Here is a 19,477-nt window from a genome sequence, read left to right as displayed (position 1 = left end):
TTCAACAATCAAGTTGTAAGTTAGATCCACTATTTCATCCTGATAGGTGAATCAAGTTTCTAAATCCTTTAACAAGGTAGACTTAATAGTCTTTCTTTAAATCTCTTAATAGAGTGCATACTTCATTGTATGTTTTTAAAACATCTAACAAGGTGGATTTAGTAGTCCAAATTGCTCTTAACAAGGTAAATCATTAGAAGTGGTCAATGTAAGCCCTAAGAGGCCAACTTTATACTACAGTAGTGAAGTTTTGTGGTATCATCCCCACCCCAGTTTTACTTTCTATTTGGAAGGTTTCTGGGTCACCAAAATATTGTGTTCATGTGTTATGAATGTTTATCTTTTCTCATGCATGCAGTAGATTAGATGGATTAATGATGAATGGATTAAGTGTTGAATTAATTTAAATTTTTTGAGATTAATGATTCACCCCTCCCCTCTCAGTAACCTAGCTAGTCTTTGATTATTTCCAACAATTGGTATCAGATCTTTGTGGTTCTTAGGATAAAGTTTGATAGCTTGAGCAAAGATCAAGGATAATGGAGATATTCAGATTTGACAAAGCTATTGAAAATGAGAAGCTAGATCTAGAAATGTCCATAGCTCAACTCAAGGAAGCAAAAGAGCATCTTTCCTAATCCCTAAAAAGAAGGAAGGAACTTGCAAAATAAATGAATGACCATAAGTATGTTGAAGAAAAGATTGAAGACTATTTCCCCTCAAGCAGTCTTCAATCTTTTCTTCAATCTTTTTTTCAACCTTTTCTTCTCTAGAAATGGCCATAGCTCAACTCAAGGAAGCAAAAGAGCATCTTTCCCAATCCCTAAAAAGAAGGAAGGAACTTGCAAAATAAATGAATGACCATTAGTATGTTGAAGAAAAGATTGAAGACTATTTCCCCTCAAGCAGTCTTCAATCTTTTCTTCAATCTTTTTTTCAACCTTTTCTTCTTGAAGCAAATGAGGCAACCAAAGAACTCCTAGAAAAGAATTGCTCTCTGCAAGAAGAGGTAAGAAAATTGAAAAGAGAATGATAAATTCAATCAATAAGAATGTGTGAAATCTTGGAACAAAGAAATAAGGAAAGTGAAGACTTGGAGGCAAGAAACAATGCAAATCAAAATCAATCTGTTCAGCAAGAAATTCTTATCAATCAGCTCTCCAATGCAAATGAGAAAATCATGAATTTGAGATCTGAAAATGAAAGTTTAAGGAATGATTTAATCATTGAAAGACAAATCAATGATAGATTGAAAGCTGGTGTAATTTCTAAAAAGAAACTCAATGAAAGGATAATGAAGTCTCAAGTAGACATGGATCAATTGAATTAGCAAAGTGAGCAGAATCTCTATAGGCAAAAAGGTAAAGCAGGACTTGGATAGAAAGAAGAAGGTGAATCTTCTGAACAAGATGCCCAAAGGAATCAAAGACCTACATGCGATCATTTTGGTAAGTTAGGTCATACATCAAACAAATGTTAGAGTAATGGAAAGGAAAAATTCAATGGAAAATGCTACAATTGTAGTCAACATGGTCATAATGCTAATGAATGCAAGGAGAAACCAAAATTTGAAGGTAAATGTCACAAATGCAAGAAACAAGGTCACAAGGAAACTAAATGTAGATCTAAACCATTCAATCCAATTGAACAACTTGTAAAAGAAATATTTGGTTGGGACTACAATACTTGGTGTAAATTTCACTATTGTGGAGAATATGGACACATTGGCATAAACTATGCAAGGCATCATTTGAGAAAGAAGGATACAATAGTAAGATGGTATGCATGCACTAAACTTGGTCATATAGCTAAGAACTACATGAACATAGGAAAGGTTGAAGATGAAAAGAAAGTTAAAGATAATTACATTATGAAATAGATGAGATAGTAGTGGATTCCCAAATCTACCGAGCAAGATAGTTCAAATGATGGTCATGTCACTCAAGAAATGGGTGACTCCACCATTTCCAATTAGATTCTTAAAGGAGAAACTGGAACTGTATCCTTAAGTTATATCTCGAGTAGTTCCAAATGAAAGAACATATAAGATCCAAATTATTATTTCAAATACAAAGGGATAACAAGAAATCTGGTCATATAGAGCAAAGTTGGTCATAGACTCAACTGAGCTAGGTCGAGTAATAAAGTTTTGTTCAGTTGTTGAATCATAAGCTTCTACTGAGCATAGTGAGTGGATGATAGTCTATCATGCTCTATGTCATTATGGTACCAAGCATTAATGGGGAAATTTTTCATCAAAAAGGGTAGAATTCAACTTTTTTTTTCATCATGACTTTAGAATACACAGAGCAAAGTGATTCTAGGTGCATCCAAGCAATTTCGAGTGAATTTGCAGCAAAGAATTTGTTCAAAAAATTTCTCTCATTTACCAAGCAGTCATGGCATCTGGAAGTAGCAACAATAGCAAGAAAAAGAAAGGATCTGAGATGTTGGTAAAAGTCATGGAATGGAAAGTGCCAAACTTCAAGTTAGTACCAATAGTTGTGGAGTCACTAGACTGTAATGGAGCTCAATCACAAATTCCTCCCAAGGTACTCCTCATTAATGACATTCGCACTCATTTTAAGTGTCTTGTTCAAGAAATTGGAACCCTAGAGATGGATAGTGCCCTAGGAGAAATGTGTGTTGATGGTTTGTTGAAACCCAAGCATAAGCATCTAGAAACCAAAGGATTAACCCATATCTCGCATATGCCAAGGAGCTTTAAAATTAAGTGGATTAGGTATATTCTCAGTCATGTGCATAATGGTCAATTGTGGTTAGAGCAGCCTATATTGATCACCAAGAAAATAATACATAATATTATGGGTCTTTATATGTTGAACAAAGCCAAAACTACCAAAACCCTAGTTTGGGAAGAGCTTCAAAAGAAAACCCTAGCTGAGTGGGATGGTAGAGATCTAAAGATTAGAATTGTATCTGACATTCAATTAAGGCTTGGTATTCATGTCATTGCTCACAAGATTTATAGCTCCAATCATTTGAAAAGTGTTTTGTGTGAGCTAGTGGATTTGGCATATAAGGTTGTGAAGAAGAATTTGGAATTTGATCTATCAGAGTTATTATTGAAGCAGTCAAAAAAAAACATGGACAAAATTAAGACTTCAAAACCTTGTAAATTTGGTTCTTTGTTAACATGTCTTTTCTTTTATGTTCAATTTTTTTTCCCATCAAAAAGTTTAGTAGTATGTAGGAAAGACACTCCTATTTTGTATTAAATTAATGAATTCATTGCAAAAATGGGTGAAAAATTTGATGGCATTATGGATAATTACTTTTAAGTTTTCAAAGAGAAGATGAACAATAGGTTTAGGATTTCTCCCAAACTTGTTGAAGACTATAAAGATGATGTATGTTTTATGGTTGATTGTGATAGAGTGTATATCCAAGCAGTCAGGCCTAGAGTTGCATGGGTGAAACATCTTCCATATGAGGTTAACACTAATGAAAAAAAAGATACCATTGAAGTAAGGGTGAATGAGCCAACAGATCCTAATCAACCTATTTTTGGAACCTATGAAGAGGCCAAATCTAGAATTGAGCTTGAAACCAAGCTACTCTAGGCAATAAGAAAAGGTAAGAGGAAGGTAGCCAAGTTGAAAATTGCAAATGGCCCTCTTATTCTTACTGAGGGAAAATGAGAGGATGAAGAATAATAAGAAGAAGAAGAAGAGTAGGAATATAAAAAGAAGGCAGAGCCAGTGAAAAAGAATGGCAGGGTAATAATTACCAAGCCACCCAAGGAATTCACAACTATATTCACAAGGAGATCTAAAAGGAAAGGAGATAGTGAAGTTGTACTTGTTAAGACTCTTCCCACATTTCAAGAAAGACTCAATCAATTGAGAGTAGGTGCTAGAATCAATAACTTCAAAGCACTCAAGTATGAAATAAGGACTCTAGTAGAACAAAAGGAAGTTGAAGATTTGATCATAGACAAACTAGGAAGATGGAATTTCTCTCTTGATCAGTTCGCTTCACAAATCCTTGCACTCTTATTAGAAAAAGTCAAGGTTAGGTAGCAACCAGCTGAATAGATAGCTAAAGACATATTTGAGCAATCCTTGAGAAAACTACTACCAAATCTTTCAAATGCAGAGGTTAAGGCAGCTATGAAAAAGAATGAAGAGAAAATAATGATGAGATTTGATACTTTTCTAATTTTGGTAAAAGAAATAGAGCATGTGGTCAAGGTTACCACATCTATGTGGGAAAACATCCATCATCTGCACAAGCCTAGTGATGATCTAGTAGAGATTAAGGATGATGATGATGACAGTGACAATGAAGAAGAAGATAACACTCCATCTGTCACCTTTGATGTTGAATATTATCAGGCATTGAAGGATGATGATGAAGAGAAAGAGGAAGAAGCTGAAGAGGAAGATAAAGAAGGAGATGAAGAAAGTGATCCAATGAGAATAGAAAAAAAAGTCATAGCCTCCCTTCCTCATTCTCCACCTAAGACTGCTACATCATCAAGGTTGGAGATAGCTTTAGCAAATGTGATAGCATCTACAAAAGACACATAATCTATTCAATCATTATTTTCTACCTCATAGCTCTAGGTATCCACAACGAAAGTGTCTACCACTTCATCTACCAAGTTGTAGCCTTCTTCATTAGCTCTTGAGTCAATAACGTTAGCAATATGTGAAGCATCTAATTCTACAATTGTGCCAACTTCATCAGCAACATGTACAATAAGTTCACCATCATGTTCTAGAGTTTTGACTACTATAGCTTTGATAGCACCAACGTTTGTTCCAATTAGTTCTTCTATTGTAAGTGCTCCAATTTGTGCTCCAACTAGTGTTACTTCAATTTTGGGTAGCACATTAGTTTTGGATTCAATTAGAACTTCTTTTAGTTTTCCTTTAGTTGGATCCATTCAAGTTTTTATTGAAAGTCTAGCTATTTCTACAATTGTTTCTATTTCTAAGTCCAAGACAATAAAGTCAGAAGTGGAACCAAGGACACCCCTAAAACTTCTACTTACTAGTAAGGAAATTAATGAAGACATTGATTTGGACAAGGAAATTGTAATTCCTAAATTGGATCTAGATACTACTATAATTGATGAAATGAGACTGGTTAGTTAGCTTTTGGAGCAGAAGGCAAGGCAAAAACAATTAAGAGTTGAAAGAGATAGAGGGTTCACAATAATTGAAAATGCTAAGAATATAATAATAGAGGCCATAGGTGTTGATGTGGATTCATCACAACACATTTTGCTACAACTTGAAGAAGTAGTCAATAAGTTCATTGAGGATACATCTAGCCAAGAAAAGCTTATTGAAAAGGAAGAGAAAAGGTTTCATAATAAAGTGCTTGAGCACATTTCTATAAACCAGGTAGAACTATCTTCAATTTTGGGCAATCTTGAACATTTTTTCACCAATGTGACACCACTTTTTGCTAAGCTTTTTGATGTTACCAAGTATACCAAGGAGATAGAAGAGAAACTCAATAAGATTTATATAGATATGAAGGCTAGTGCTCAAAGGCTAAAGCTTAGCACATCACATCAAGGTGAGATTTTTGTCAGATATGTAAGTAGAATTGCTAAGAGAGGAAGCCAAGATTAGGTCCACATTGATAGATATATAAAACATGATCCTCCTAGTTATCAACTCAGTGTAGAAACATGTCACATATTCAAAAACATTGGTCCAAGATAACAATTTTTCCATAGCAGATCATATGATTGAACTTTCTGTAGAAGTTCAAGTGGCACTCTCTACTTGCAAAATTTTGCAAGACAACTGGGATAAGACATTGGCTCTTATTCTCAACTTACACTCCAAATTTCTCTCAAATTTTGGTGTCTCTATTTGAACATATTGCATAACTCTTTCGCACTATTGTCAAAAAGGGGGAGTAAGAGATCATAAGAGACTTGTGGAGATGATAAGGGAGAAAATAGATTGATTTATGTACAGAAAGACTATGTATATATTATGTCATATGTATGGGGGAGATATGTGAAAATGTAAATACAACAGCTTTACAAAGATCAATTTTGGAAAATCAAAAAATTAGTATGTCAATGTGCATAAGGCTTATAAGTGTTTTTGTCACTAATGCCAAAGGGGGAGATTGTTGGCATTATGTTGTATTTGTCATTAGTGACAAAAATTATTCAATTCTATATAGTTACCAAGTTTATTACTCCATCTATAGTTCATACTGAGCATTCAATGGTTGCCAAGTAAGTTCATCAGTTAAGCAGTTCACACCGAGCATTCCTAAAGCTACCAAGTGAGTGTGTAGTCCAGCAGTGTTTACTAAGAAAACAATGTTCACCAAGAAAATAGTGGTCACTGAGCTTCATAGTGTCTACTAAGTCATCAATTTGTGTGATGAGAAGCCAGTGTTTATCGAGTGATGGATGTGTAGTGTTTACCGAGTGAAAGCAAGGTAAACAAAGTATTCAGTATCTACCAAGTAACACTATATCTACCAAATCTCCAATGGTCACAGAGTTCAAAGCTATGTTGTGTGATTAGTATGGACTGATCTTCTACTTCTACCAAGTGCATGACAATCCTGAGTAATGTAGTGGATGCTGAGTATCAGAAGGCCACCAAGTCAGCTTATAAAACCTAAGTTTCTACTATTTGGCCAACTCAATAACATTTTTTTTACTTGTGTTTTAGCCAACCTTGTAATTGTAATTATTGGAATGGTATATATGTAATGTATTGTATCATTTTCAATATATGCATGAGAGTATCAAGCAATGGATATGTAATGTTTTGAGAAGACTGGATGTGAATCAACAATAGAGCAAAGTATTCAGCAAGGTCTACAAGGAGCAATAAAGATATATCAATCACAAAAGGTGATTTGTACTTCAAGGATCTATTCAGAAATCAAGTTTTAAGTCATATCCACTATTTCATCTTGATAGGTGAATCAGTTTTCTAAATCCTTTAACAAGGTAGACTTAATAGTCTTTCTTTAAATCTCTTGGCAGAGTGCATACTTTATTGTATGTTTGTAAAACCTCTAACAAGGTGGATCTAGTAGTCCAAATTGCTCATAACAAGGAAGATCATCAGAAGTGGTCAATGTAAGCCCTAACAGGCCAACTTTATACTATAGTAGTGAAGTTTGTGGGTATCATCCCCACCCCAATTTTACTTTCTATTTGGAAGGTTTTTGGGTCACCAAAGTACTGTGTTCATGTGTTATGAATGTTTATCTTTTCTCATGCATGTAGTAGATTAGATGGATTAATGATGAATGGATTAAGTGATGAGTTAATTTAAAGTTGTTGAGGTTACATATTCACCCGTCCCTATCAGCAACCTAGCTATTCTTGATTATTTCTAACAGTATGTATAATAGAGATATCTATGTATATATATATATATACATACGTACATACATAGACACACACATGTGTGTATGTATATATACACATACATATACATAAAGAGAAGCTTTTGCAACCACCTACTAGGGGAAATATAAAAAGTATATATGTGTAGAAGGAAAAGAAAAGAACATTTACATAGGTACCTCTTCTCCCCTTGAAGAAAATTGTAGAGAAAGCACTACCACATTTGGGTCCGAACACCACAAATTACACCACTGTTGCACATTGTCATCATAATTTGACCCCAAATGTTGTATTGTTACAAAGAGCATAGAGATCACAAGGGCACGACATGAAAAAAAAATTATAAAGCAAGGGAATGGAGATCACAAGGGCACAACAATGAAATTTAGAGATCACAAGGACAAGCAACAAAATCCTAGATCTCCACTGATCTCCATGAAGGACACGACAAAAAAATGATGAGATCATAAGGGGACAACAACAAAATGCAGCAATCACAAGGAAATGACAATGAAATCTCCACCAATGTCCATAACTTTCCACCCTCATTTGGAGCTCTCCACCCTCTTTCGTACACAACTCTCCACAATCAAAACAAATGGGGAATGATTTATTTCATGTTTTCTTTTTTTGTTTATATCCAAAATCAAATTCACATTATGTTGTAACTCTTCCATAGGTGTTTGATCCTTGATAGCTTTCATTTGGCATTTCAACATTCAATTTTTTAAGTTTTCCCTTCATTATATAGTCCTTTCCACCCTAAAAATCACTTTGTTACTTCATTAAAATTAGGACTTGAACAAAGCCAATGATAAAATAAAGCCCATATTCTAGAGTCAAAATAATTAAACAATAAAACTCACTCAATCCATGCTAAGCGACTTATCTCAAGATCCTCCACAAAAATAATGTAGACTAGGAAAAATGGGCAAGACATTTTAGAAAAATATATCATAATAGATATTTTTAGAAAGAAACAAGTCATAACCTAGTTAAATTGGTCTAGTTGTTGATTAGCTGGGTTGATTACATATTCTTGTAGAACTGTCATCAAATTTGATACAACAAAATAAACAATCGGTTGCTCCCAGCTAGCAAGATTAAATACAATTTTCTAAGCTGATAAAATTGCGTATGTAGATGTATGTATTTATGTATGTATGTGTATATATATATGTATGTATATATGTATATGTATATATGTATGATGTATGTATTTATGTATGTATGTATATGTATATATAGATAGAGAGAGATCTTGTGGATTGTGGAGATTAGTGAAGATCTAGGATTTCATTGTCATGCCTTTGTGATCTCTATATATGTATGTATGTATGTATATAAATAGAGAGATCTTGGCACAATAGAAAAACTATAAAACTCACTCAATAAGTAGCATGGCCACGAGTATTGTAACAAGCTTTTAAACATAACTATATAAGGAGGGAGTTATGATTTATATAGGTTAACCTTACATTAACTATAAACTAAAACACAAAGGTTGCACTAGGGTATTATAATATTGTAATTATAGAAAACTACCTAATTCACTCGAGTGGGTGTATGATGGCGAAGAGTTTTATTAGGTGAGTAAAGCTCACCAATGGTTATAGGAATATAAATACATCAAAACAATTAGAAAATAGAACTACATATTTATTATAGTGAGTAGTTCAAGGGCCTTGATCCCATGGATACAGGTATGTAGGTAGCTTGGTAGTTGGAGTATGCCTCCAATGTGAAAACACCTTGGAAATAGTTAGGTAGAACTTAACTATTTTAAGACATTATATGTTAACTCATGAGGCTTATATTTTAATACATTATATGTACCTAGTGTACATGATTTTGAAAATAGAAGGCTAAAATCTATGTTTTAGCATTAACATGACTGGTTTATTTAGACCCATTGATTATTGTCACAAGCTTTTAAATATAACTATATAAGGAGTGAGTTAGGATGTATATAGGTTAACCTTACATTAACTATAAAATAAAACAAAAAGGTTGTACTAGGGTATTACAATATTAAAATTATAGAAGGCATCTGATTTGCCTGAGTGGGTGTATGATTAAAAAAAAATTGTATTAGGTGAGTAAAGCTCACCAGTGGCTATAGGAATACAAATACATCAAAACAATTAGAAACTAGAACTACATATTCATTAGAGTGAGTAGTTCAAGGGTCTTAATCTCATGGATACGGGTATGTAGGTAGCTTGATAGGCAAAGTATGCCTCCAGTGTGCAGGCACCTTGGACATAGTTAGGTAGCACTTAAACATTTATGAATGTATGTATGTATGAATGGATGGATGGATTGATGGATGTAACTATTCTCTACTTAAAAGTGCCATCCGCATGTGGGAGGGGCAGTTGAGATTGCAACTTCTACAATACTTCATTTCCATTATTTTCTTTCTCTAAATCAAAGGTGTATAACTTTATCACTTGTAACTATAATTTTCAAATAGTACAAACCACAATGGTAAGAATGATTGTGCCAAAAGAGCTAAAAAGCATGATTGGTGCACAATAACAATCTTTTTACATTCTTTTTGGCATAGTTGTTCTTACATTTTATAATTTTTGGTAAGAATAAAAGTCCAAACTAATCAGGTAGGGGATCCAAAATTAAATCATAATTGGTTGAGGCATGTTTAAATACCTTATTTCACATGTTATTGAATGTTATATGTTTAGGTGCTACTGTTAATGAATGTTAAAGGATGAACTAATGTTAGATGTTATCTTTGGACATTATGAGATTATTTTATGGATGCTCATAATTGTTTTTCACTTCATGTGATAATGAATGAATGCTATATTTTATTAATGAATGAATGTGAGATCCATCTCTTCTTAGGTACTCTTTCTAGGTTGTTGTACTAGTTATTAAGCCTAAAATAGATAAATCATGATTTGAAATGCAAACTTGGGTGTTTAACTTAATGAATGAGCACACCAAGTGAAATACCTTGTGTAATGAAGGATTATATGATTTTCTACATATTTCACCACATAGCAGTGCATTGCAAGTTTACATATATTCTTAAGTAGGCATTTGTGAGCACTAGGTGTGTGAAGGCTCCATGCAAAAACATATAAAAGAAAAAAGGTCATGATGAACATTTTTAACGAAATGTTTTACAAGAGCATACAAATGTTCCAACAACACTGCTCTTCTTCCATATCCTACATAAATAAAAAAATTAACCATATGATAAATGGGAATAGAACATGCTTAAGCCATAATCAAGTTAAATTGGTCTAGTTGATGATTATCTAGAATGATTAAAATTTCATGTAGAACTATCATCAGGTTAGGTATAATAAAACAAACATTCAGTTGTTCCCACCTAGCAGGATCTTGAGCTAAGTCACTTAGCATAGGTTGAGTGAGTTTTATTGTTTAATTATTTGGATTCTAGAATATATATGTAACTAGATTAATTTTTTTTTTATGTAGCTAAGATGTAATAAACACCTTAAGAAGATCTCTTTGTATACACACACACATACATGCATATGTATGTGTGTATATGCATGTATACATGTATCTATGTATGTATTTATATATATAATGTGGAGATCTAGGATTTTGTTGCCATGCCCTTGTGATTGCTGCATTTTTTGCTATGATCTTGTGATCTCTACATCTCATTGTCATTCCCTTCTAATATCTACATCTCATTCATTTTATTGTACCTAATATGTGTTGGAAATGAGAATGGAGTAACTGAGAGGGGGAGGGGGTGAATCAGTTACCACAAAAACATTTCACAGTCCCTTAGATGTCTAAAATCTTGATCTTAGTTACAGATTACTAAAACTTGATAATGCAACAAATACTAATAATTATTAAGAACTGATAACCAAAACAATTCAGCAATCATGAACACTAGAGACACCAGATTTAACGTGGAAACCCAATATGGAAAAAACCACCAATGTAACTAGTTACTATTTTTCACTCTTCTGAAGTAAGCCCTGTTAGGAGCCAACCTTATTAAAGGTTACAAAACACACTGTTAGGTGTGACCCTATTAGAGGATTTAATCACCCTGTTAGGAGTGGCCTTGCTAGAGGTCTTTAGAACAATTCAACTAAACTATTACCTTGTTAGAGGATTTACAACAAGCCTGTTAAACCCACTCTGTTAAGAGATTTGGAATCATGGCTACAATTGTTAGAAAGTAACAATGAATGATCTGAATATAATGCAACTTATCTTTGCTAATACAGATCTCTATTATGCTTCACTAGATCCTCTCTGATCACATAAAAGCTTTGTAGCTCCACAAGGATATCTGATCCTTCAAAAATTTGCTTGCACCTTCACAATTCGCACATACATCTTATCCACACATGCACACTTGAATTCGCAACTTGATCCTTCATATATACCTTTCTAATTATCAAGTCGGTCTTAAATACAAGTTAAAATTATTAATAATTATACCGTGAGTCAGCTACATTCATCACATAAATCAATTTTAGCCTTAATTCCACACTTTTCAAAAATCCTTCGCTAACCAACCCAGCTTGGTAAACACTCTACCATAATGATCTTTAGTGTTAACCAAGTGAGGCTTGGTAAGCACTGCGAATTGTGCAAAAATCCTTTGGACACCGAGTGAACTCAGTAAACACTGACTTTCCTTCGCTTACCTTCCCAGCTCGGTAAACACTAACTTTTCTTCGCTTACCTTCCCAGCTTGGTAAACACTAACTTTTCTTTGCTTACCTTCCCAGCTCAGTAAATACTCTATCACAGTTTACTTCGATCATCGAGTGAGCTCGGTAAGTACTGAACTTCCTTCGTTAACCAAGTTAGCTCGGTAGAAGCTATCTTTACAGTGTAATATACAACAATGCTCGGTAGACTTTGTAAACTACTATGCTTACCTTCTAAGCTTGGTAGACTCTATCTAATGACTGATATGACATTTGTGTAACATCAAAGACAACACTCAATTAACCAATTGTATCCAACAATCTCTCTCTTTGGCATTGATGGCAACACAACATGTCATAGCAAAATGAAATTTGAAAACAAGTCTTTCTCTTATAGTGCAGCACAATATGTCAACATAATACTTCTCCCTCTTAGATAGAAACTTCTCCCTCTTTTAGTAATCTCCCTCTGTGAAGGAATTGTATAATAGAAAGATATGACAGTTTTATTCTCCCTTTACAAATGCTTACAAATTTCAGAATAGATATTACAGTTTTACTCTCCCTCTTTGACAACATATGCCAAAGACAATACAACACAGTAAAAGCTCTTCTCGTATGACAAAAGTAATCTCACCTAGATTACAATGTACCTTATGTACAGATTCATATGCAATGACTTCAATACTCTGCTGCATCAACTTGATAGATTTTCAACTTGTCATAGGTTGATGCATCACTTAAAACTTTATTTTAGTGAACTTCAGATAGGGGAGTGACCCCTAACTTACCTCTGAGATACAAGAATGTATCCTTAGGTAATGGCTTTGTGAATATGTCAGCAATTTGTTCCTTTGTATGCACATATTCCAGTCTGATCTCCTTGTCCTACACCAATTCTCTGACAAAATGATATTTTATTGCTATGTGCTTGGTTTTGGAATGCATCACTAGATTCTTAGATATATTGATTGCACTAGTATTGTTACATAACATAACAACTGGTTCTTTGATTTCCATCTTCATTCCTTGTAATAACTGCTTAAACCAAACAATGTTGGAACAGTTTACTGCTGTAGCAACATACTCTGCCTCTGATGTAGATTGGGATGTACAATTCTACTTTTTGCTTGTCCAAGAAACCAATCTCTTTCCAAGAAAGAATGCTCCTCCACTTGTGCTTTTTCTGTCATCAAGATTCCCTGCCCAATCAACATCAGTAAAAACTTTCAGATCCAAATTACCTCTAAATTTGTACCATAGTCCATAATCTTCAGTTCCTTTAAAATATCTCATTATTCTTTTAATTTCCATTAGGTGAGTTTCTCTTGGTTTTGCTGAAAATCTTGCAACAATACTAACTGCAAGAGCAATATCTGGCCTGGTATGAACTACATACTGCAACTTTCCAATCATAGATCTATACAATGTTTGGTCTACTTCTTTGGATTCATCATATTTGGTAAGTTCCAATCCAGTACACATAGGAGTTCCAAAAGGTTTGCAGTCCTCCATACCAAACGTTTTCAATATCTCCTTGATGTATTTTGATTGAGTAATGAAGAAGCCATTCTTATTTTGTTGAATTTGAAGACCAAAAAAGAATTTTATTTCACCAAACATAGACATTTCAAATTCTTTGTTCATTTGTTCTAAAAATTATTTGCAAAGATCATCATTCCCTGTGAAAACAGTATCATCTACAAATGTTTCTGCCAAGACAATCTTATTATCTGGTCCTTCCTTTATATACAAGCTACTATTATCATTAGTTCTTTGAAAACCAATCTGAATAAGATAGTTATGCAATCTTTCATAACATACTCTAGGGGCTTGTTTCAGACCATACAGTTCCTTGTGTAATTTGTAGACCATGTTCCTTTTATCTGGATCAACAAAACCTTCAGGTTGTTCAATGTAAACCTCTTCATCCAGTATTCCATTGAGGAATGCTGACTTGACATCCATCTGATAAACTTTGAATCCTTTGTGAGCAGCATATGCAAGTAAGGTTTGGACTCCTTCCAATCTTGCAACATGAGCAAAAGTTTCCCCATAATCTATGCCTTCTTCTTGAGAGTATCCTTTGCATACCAATCTAGCTTTGTTTCTGGATACCTTACCATCTTCAGTCAACTTGTTTTTGTTTTTGAATACCCACTTGGTTCCTATTATATTCTTATCTTTAGGCCTAGGTACAAGAGTCCATGTCTTGTTCTTCTCTATCTGTTCTATTTCCTCATTCATTGCCTCAATCCAACTATCATTTTCCAATGCATCTTTAATACTTCTTTCAATGCAAAAGTTATTGAATTCATGTGAAATGAATTCACCACCTCTGTCTGACCTTAAACATTTCAGCCTTTTCCCTGTTTCTTTTTCAACTCTTGCCAAATACCATTTGAATTTCTCAAATGCTTCTAATTTATTCCTTAGATACATGACAATCATCATTCTTGAATAGTTATCAACAAAAAGAATGAAAAACTTTTCTCCAGTATAGCTTTCTATTCCAATGGGTCCACATAAATCAGTATGCACAATTTCTAATATATCTTTAGACTGATAGTTTTTACCTTTAAAACTAGTTTTTCCCATTTTACCAATCTAACAATTCTTGCATAGACCAACCTTAGGTTTCTTAATGTTAGGAATGCCTCTTACTTTCTTGAATTTGCTTATTTTTACCAAATTATCAAAATTGACATGACACAACCTTTTATGCCATAACCAACTGTCTTCAATTTGAGCAATAAAACATGAGCATTCACCAAGTTCTAGATAGAACAAGTTACCTTTAGTTTGGGTGCCAGATCCTGTCAGTTTTCCTTGCTCATTCAATAGTCTCGCCTTTCCATGCATGAATTCTACCTTGAATCCAGTATTTAGTAACTGTGCAACACTAGCAGATTATGTTTGAGACCTTCAACCCAGTAGGCATTATTACATATAAGTTCTTTGGATAGAAAGATTCTTCCTCTTCCTTTTATGAAACGAGGTTCATTATTACCAAACCTCACACTGCCACCATCATAGTCTTCAAACTGATCAAACTTAGTTTTATCACCAGTCATATGATGTGAGCAACTGCTATCTATAATCCATGTATCATTCTTACTTACATAAGAGATAAGAGCCATTTTATCTTTTTCATCACTATCAGAGTCATCTTTAACAGCAATATAAACAATTTCATCCTCACTATTATCAGAATCCTTAGAATTTTCAGCCATGAAACATGATTTCTTACCTTTGTTCTTGGATGATTTAAAGTCTTTCTTGCCATTCCATTTGTGATCTTTCTTTTCATCATTGTTTTGCTTGTTTGGGCACCTTGCTGCAATATGACCAATTTCATCACAAGAAAAATAGATTAGAGGAACTTTACCTTTGTATTTTCCTCTGCCTCTAGAATATTTCTTGGCTAGTAGAGCTTCAATCACTTCGAGATCACTGTCTGAACTTTGGCTTGATTCATTTTCACTTTTTGACTATGATTCTATCTTCTTTTTGCTTTTCTCTTTGAGTGAGAGCTTGGCTTGAAATGCTAATTCAATGTTTTTGGAGGCTAGAACATATTTGTCAAAGTTATCTAGTTCAAATGCAGTTAGTCTTCCGACTATGGCCTCAAGATTTATCTTATGATTTGCTTCACACCTTCTTTCCTGTATTGCAGAGACTCTAATTGCATAAACGGGAAGCAAGGTTCTGAGAACTTTGCTTACAACTGTTTCTCCTTTGATGTCACCTCCAGCTGCCCTGATTGCACTTACACATGCTTTAACTCTTTCAACATACTTTGCAATGTTTTCATCCTCTCTCATCCTCATTTGATCAAATTGTCCTCTTAGGCTTTCTGCTTTTTCTCTTCTCACATTATCATCCCCTCCATAGATCTCCTTTAGCTTGTTCCACATGTCAAAGGTAGTTTTGCAGTCCTTAATGTCATCAAATTCTTCATAGTTGAGAGCAGATGCTATGTCTATCATCATATTGTTGTGAGTCTTCTTTTCAGCAATATCATTAACTGACAATGTGCCAGAAGGTTCCTCATATTTTTCTTCAAGGTATTTCAGTCCAGTATCACCAACAGTAGCTAGATGAAGTTTCATCAATTCTTGCCATGCTGAGAAGTTATCTCTGTTAAGTTTTGGAATTTCTCTTTTGTAAGACATCTTGATCTTTGGCTTAGAACCTTGAAATCCTTTCCTGCAAGCACCAAAAAGCTCTGATACCAATTGTTGGAAATGAGAATGGAGTAACTGAGAGGGGGAGGGGGTGAATCAGTTACCACAAAAACATTTCACAGTCCCTTAGATGTCTAAAATCTTGATCTTAGTTATAGATTACTAAAACTTGATAATGTAGCAAATACTAATAATTATTAAGAATTGATAACCAAAAAAATTCAGCAATCATGAACACTAGAGACACCAGATTTAACGTGGAAACCCAATATAGGAAAAACCACCAATGTGACTAGTTACTGTTTTTCACTCTTTTGAAGTGAGCCCTGTTAGGAGCCAACCCTATTAAAGGTTACAAAACACACTGTTAGGTGTGACCCTGTTAGAGGATTTAATCACCCTGTTAGGAGTGGCCTTGCTAGAGGTCTTTAGAAAAATTCAACTAAACTGTTACCTTGTTAGAGGATTTACAATAAGGCTGTTAAACCCACTCTATTAAGAGATTTGAAATCATGGCTACAATTTTTAGAAAGTAACAATGAATGATCTGAATATAATGCAACTTATCTTTTCTGATACAGATCTCTGTTCTACTTCACTAGATCCTCTCTGATCACATAAAAGCTTTGTAGCTCCACAAGGATATCTGATCCTTCAAAAATTTGCTTGCACCTTCACAATTCGCACATACATCTTATCCACACATGCACACTTGAATTTGCAACTTGATCCTTCATACATACCTTTCTAATTATCAAGTCAGCCTTAAATACAAGTTAAAATTATTAATAATTATACCGTGAGTCGGCTACATTCATCACATAAATCAATTTTAGCCTTAATTCCACACTTTTCAAAAATCCTTTGCTAACCAACCTAGCTCGGTAAACACTGTACCATAATGATCTTTAGTGTTAACCAAGTGAGGCTTGGTAAGCATTGCGAATTGTACAAAAATCCTTTGGACACCGAGTGAACTCAATAAACACTGACTTTCCTTCGCTTACCTTCCCAGCCCGACAAACACTAACTTTTCTTCGCTTACTTTCCCAGCTTGGTAAACACTAACTTTTCTTCGCTTACCTTCCCAGCTCGGTAAATACTTTATCACACTTTCCTTTGATCACCGAGTGAGCTCGGTAAGTACTAAACTTCCTTCGTTAACCAAGTTAGCTCAGTAGAAGCTATCTTTACAGTGTAATATACAGCAACGCTTGGTAGACTCTATAAACTACTATGCTTACCTTCTGAGCTCGGTAGACTCTGTCTGATGACTGATATGACATTTGTGTAACATCAAAGACAACACTCAATTAACCAATTGTATCCAACAATATGATGATAGTTCTAGAGGAATTTTCTATCATGCCCTTGTGATCTCTACATCCCAAGTATCTACTATTGCTATTAATTTGGGCATCACTATATGATCCATAATGTTTTCGAACTAAAAAGTAGCCAAAACAAGGGGGCAGCCCTTACAAAAGAAAAATTGGCAAACAACTAGTAGATTACCACCTGACAAAATTACCCCCTACCACTACTAATCCAAGGAAAAAAACACTAGAAGGATCATTAAAAAGGTTTTACGAAGCAAAAAATTATAATTACTAGCAACAATACTACTTAAACTATAAAAGTTTATAAACAAAGGAAAAACCACCTTAAACTATATTAAGTTCAGTAACTAGGAAACCATAAAACACAAGAAATCAAGGAGAGCATACCCTAATTAGGATTCTTCTCATCTTTCCCTTTGAGAAGGATGTTGGCCCTATCCTCTACCAAGAAGTCAAATAGCATTCTGGAGTCTTCATGGGTAAGGTGATCCTCTTGGTTATCCTTTAGTAGGTGCAGAGTAGTGGTCGCTGTGTGTGTCACCTTGATGGTGAACTTTTCCAAAAGTCTTACTCTTTCCTCTAGGGTGTGCACTCTCTCCCTCAACTCCTTGTTAGCCAACTTGGATGTCTCCTTGGGGACATCCTACTTATCACTTGACACTCGAATTATCATCCACAATTTCCTTGCCAATTTCTTGCAAAACTAGGGGGCTAGAGATAATCCTATCTTTATGTACAACCCTAGTAGGTGAAGGCACTATCATAGGGGAGGGGGCTCTTTCCACTATATCAAGGAACCAATCCTATGTGAGGTCCAGACACCCCATAGTAATTGAGGCCAATATATTAGTCCTCTCCTTGCTACCTTTAGTCATATCACTTGAGCCAGACTTGGAAGAGTTGGAGACTTCCACCTCCCCTTCCTCCTTATTCCCCACACCATAGTTAGAACTCTTCTATTTAATTCATTATTTGTGGTGGGTCATTTCCTCAAAATTTGAATCCTCCTCCTACAAGATCATGGACCTCAACTTCCTTTTACCATTAGTTTTTGCAATTCTTCTAGATCTTCTCCTACCACCTCTCACCTCATCCTCCGAGTCTTCCAACACCTTCTCCTTCCTTTTCTTTGATTTTATCTATTTACCAAAGGGGGAATCTTCCTCTCTTCTAGGGACCCACAAGGTGAAGGTTAGGGATTAAGGAGTCTAGGGCCAGTAATTTGTAGAGGACTATGGTGGGAGTAGGGGTTAACGAGAGTTAGGATATCAACCTCCACAATCTTAGGGGTAATAGGGTATGTAGAATTGATAAAGATGCCCATCAACCCTTGATGTAGGATAGTTTAATTAACCCCCTTTTTCATCTCCTCCTTAACATTAGAAACCTTATCCTCTAAATCATGTAATAGGAAGAGATAAAGAGAAATATAATCATGATGAATGATTTAGAAGAGGAAAATGATAATAGTAACAAACACCATACCTTCCTTCAAGGGTTAAATAATTCATCAAAACATAGAAAACTTCATTCCAAGGCTCTGGAAGTTTCTCTAGTAAAAACCCTCCATGGTGGCGAATGGGTTCTTCACCATCTAGAAAGAAGCAATTTAAGCTAGCTTCATATGCAACCCTAGTCACCTTCTATCACTTTCTCCCTTTCATCCCTAGGCCCATCACCAAGGAGATAATTTCCTCAAAAATCTAGAACATAATACCATTAACAATAACTTTCCTATCCTCCTAGGAGTTAACAAATTGTTAGGAATAGTTCTCATAAAATCCATTCAGTGCCTCCATTAACAAGATCGAACCACCCTCTTTGAGCATGTATCAAATTATTGGTTTATGGGCACTTTCCTTGATCATCGTAGGCTCAATATGCAAAAGATCTCCCCCCATA

This window comes from Cupressus sempervirens, chromosome 2 (genome assembly GCF_028749045.1).
Source record: "Cupressus sempervirens isolate cs-2001-9-10 chromosome 2, ASM2874904v1, whole genome shotgun sequence".
Taxonomy (NCBI): domain Eukaryota; kingdom Viridiplantae; phylum Streptophyta; class Pinopsida; order Cupressales; family Cupressaceae; genus Cupressus; species Cupressus sempervirens.
Note: the sequence above shows the minus strand (reverse complement) of the source record.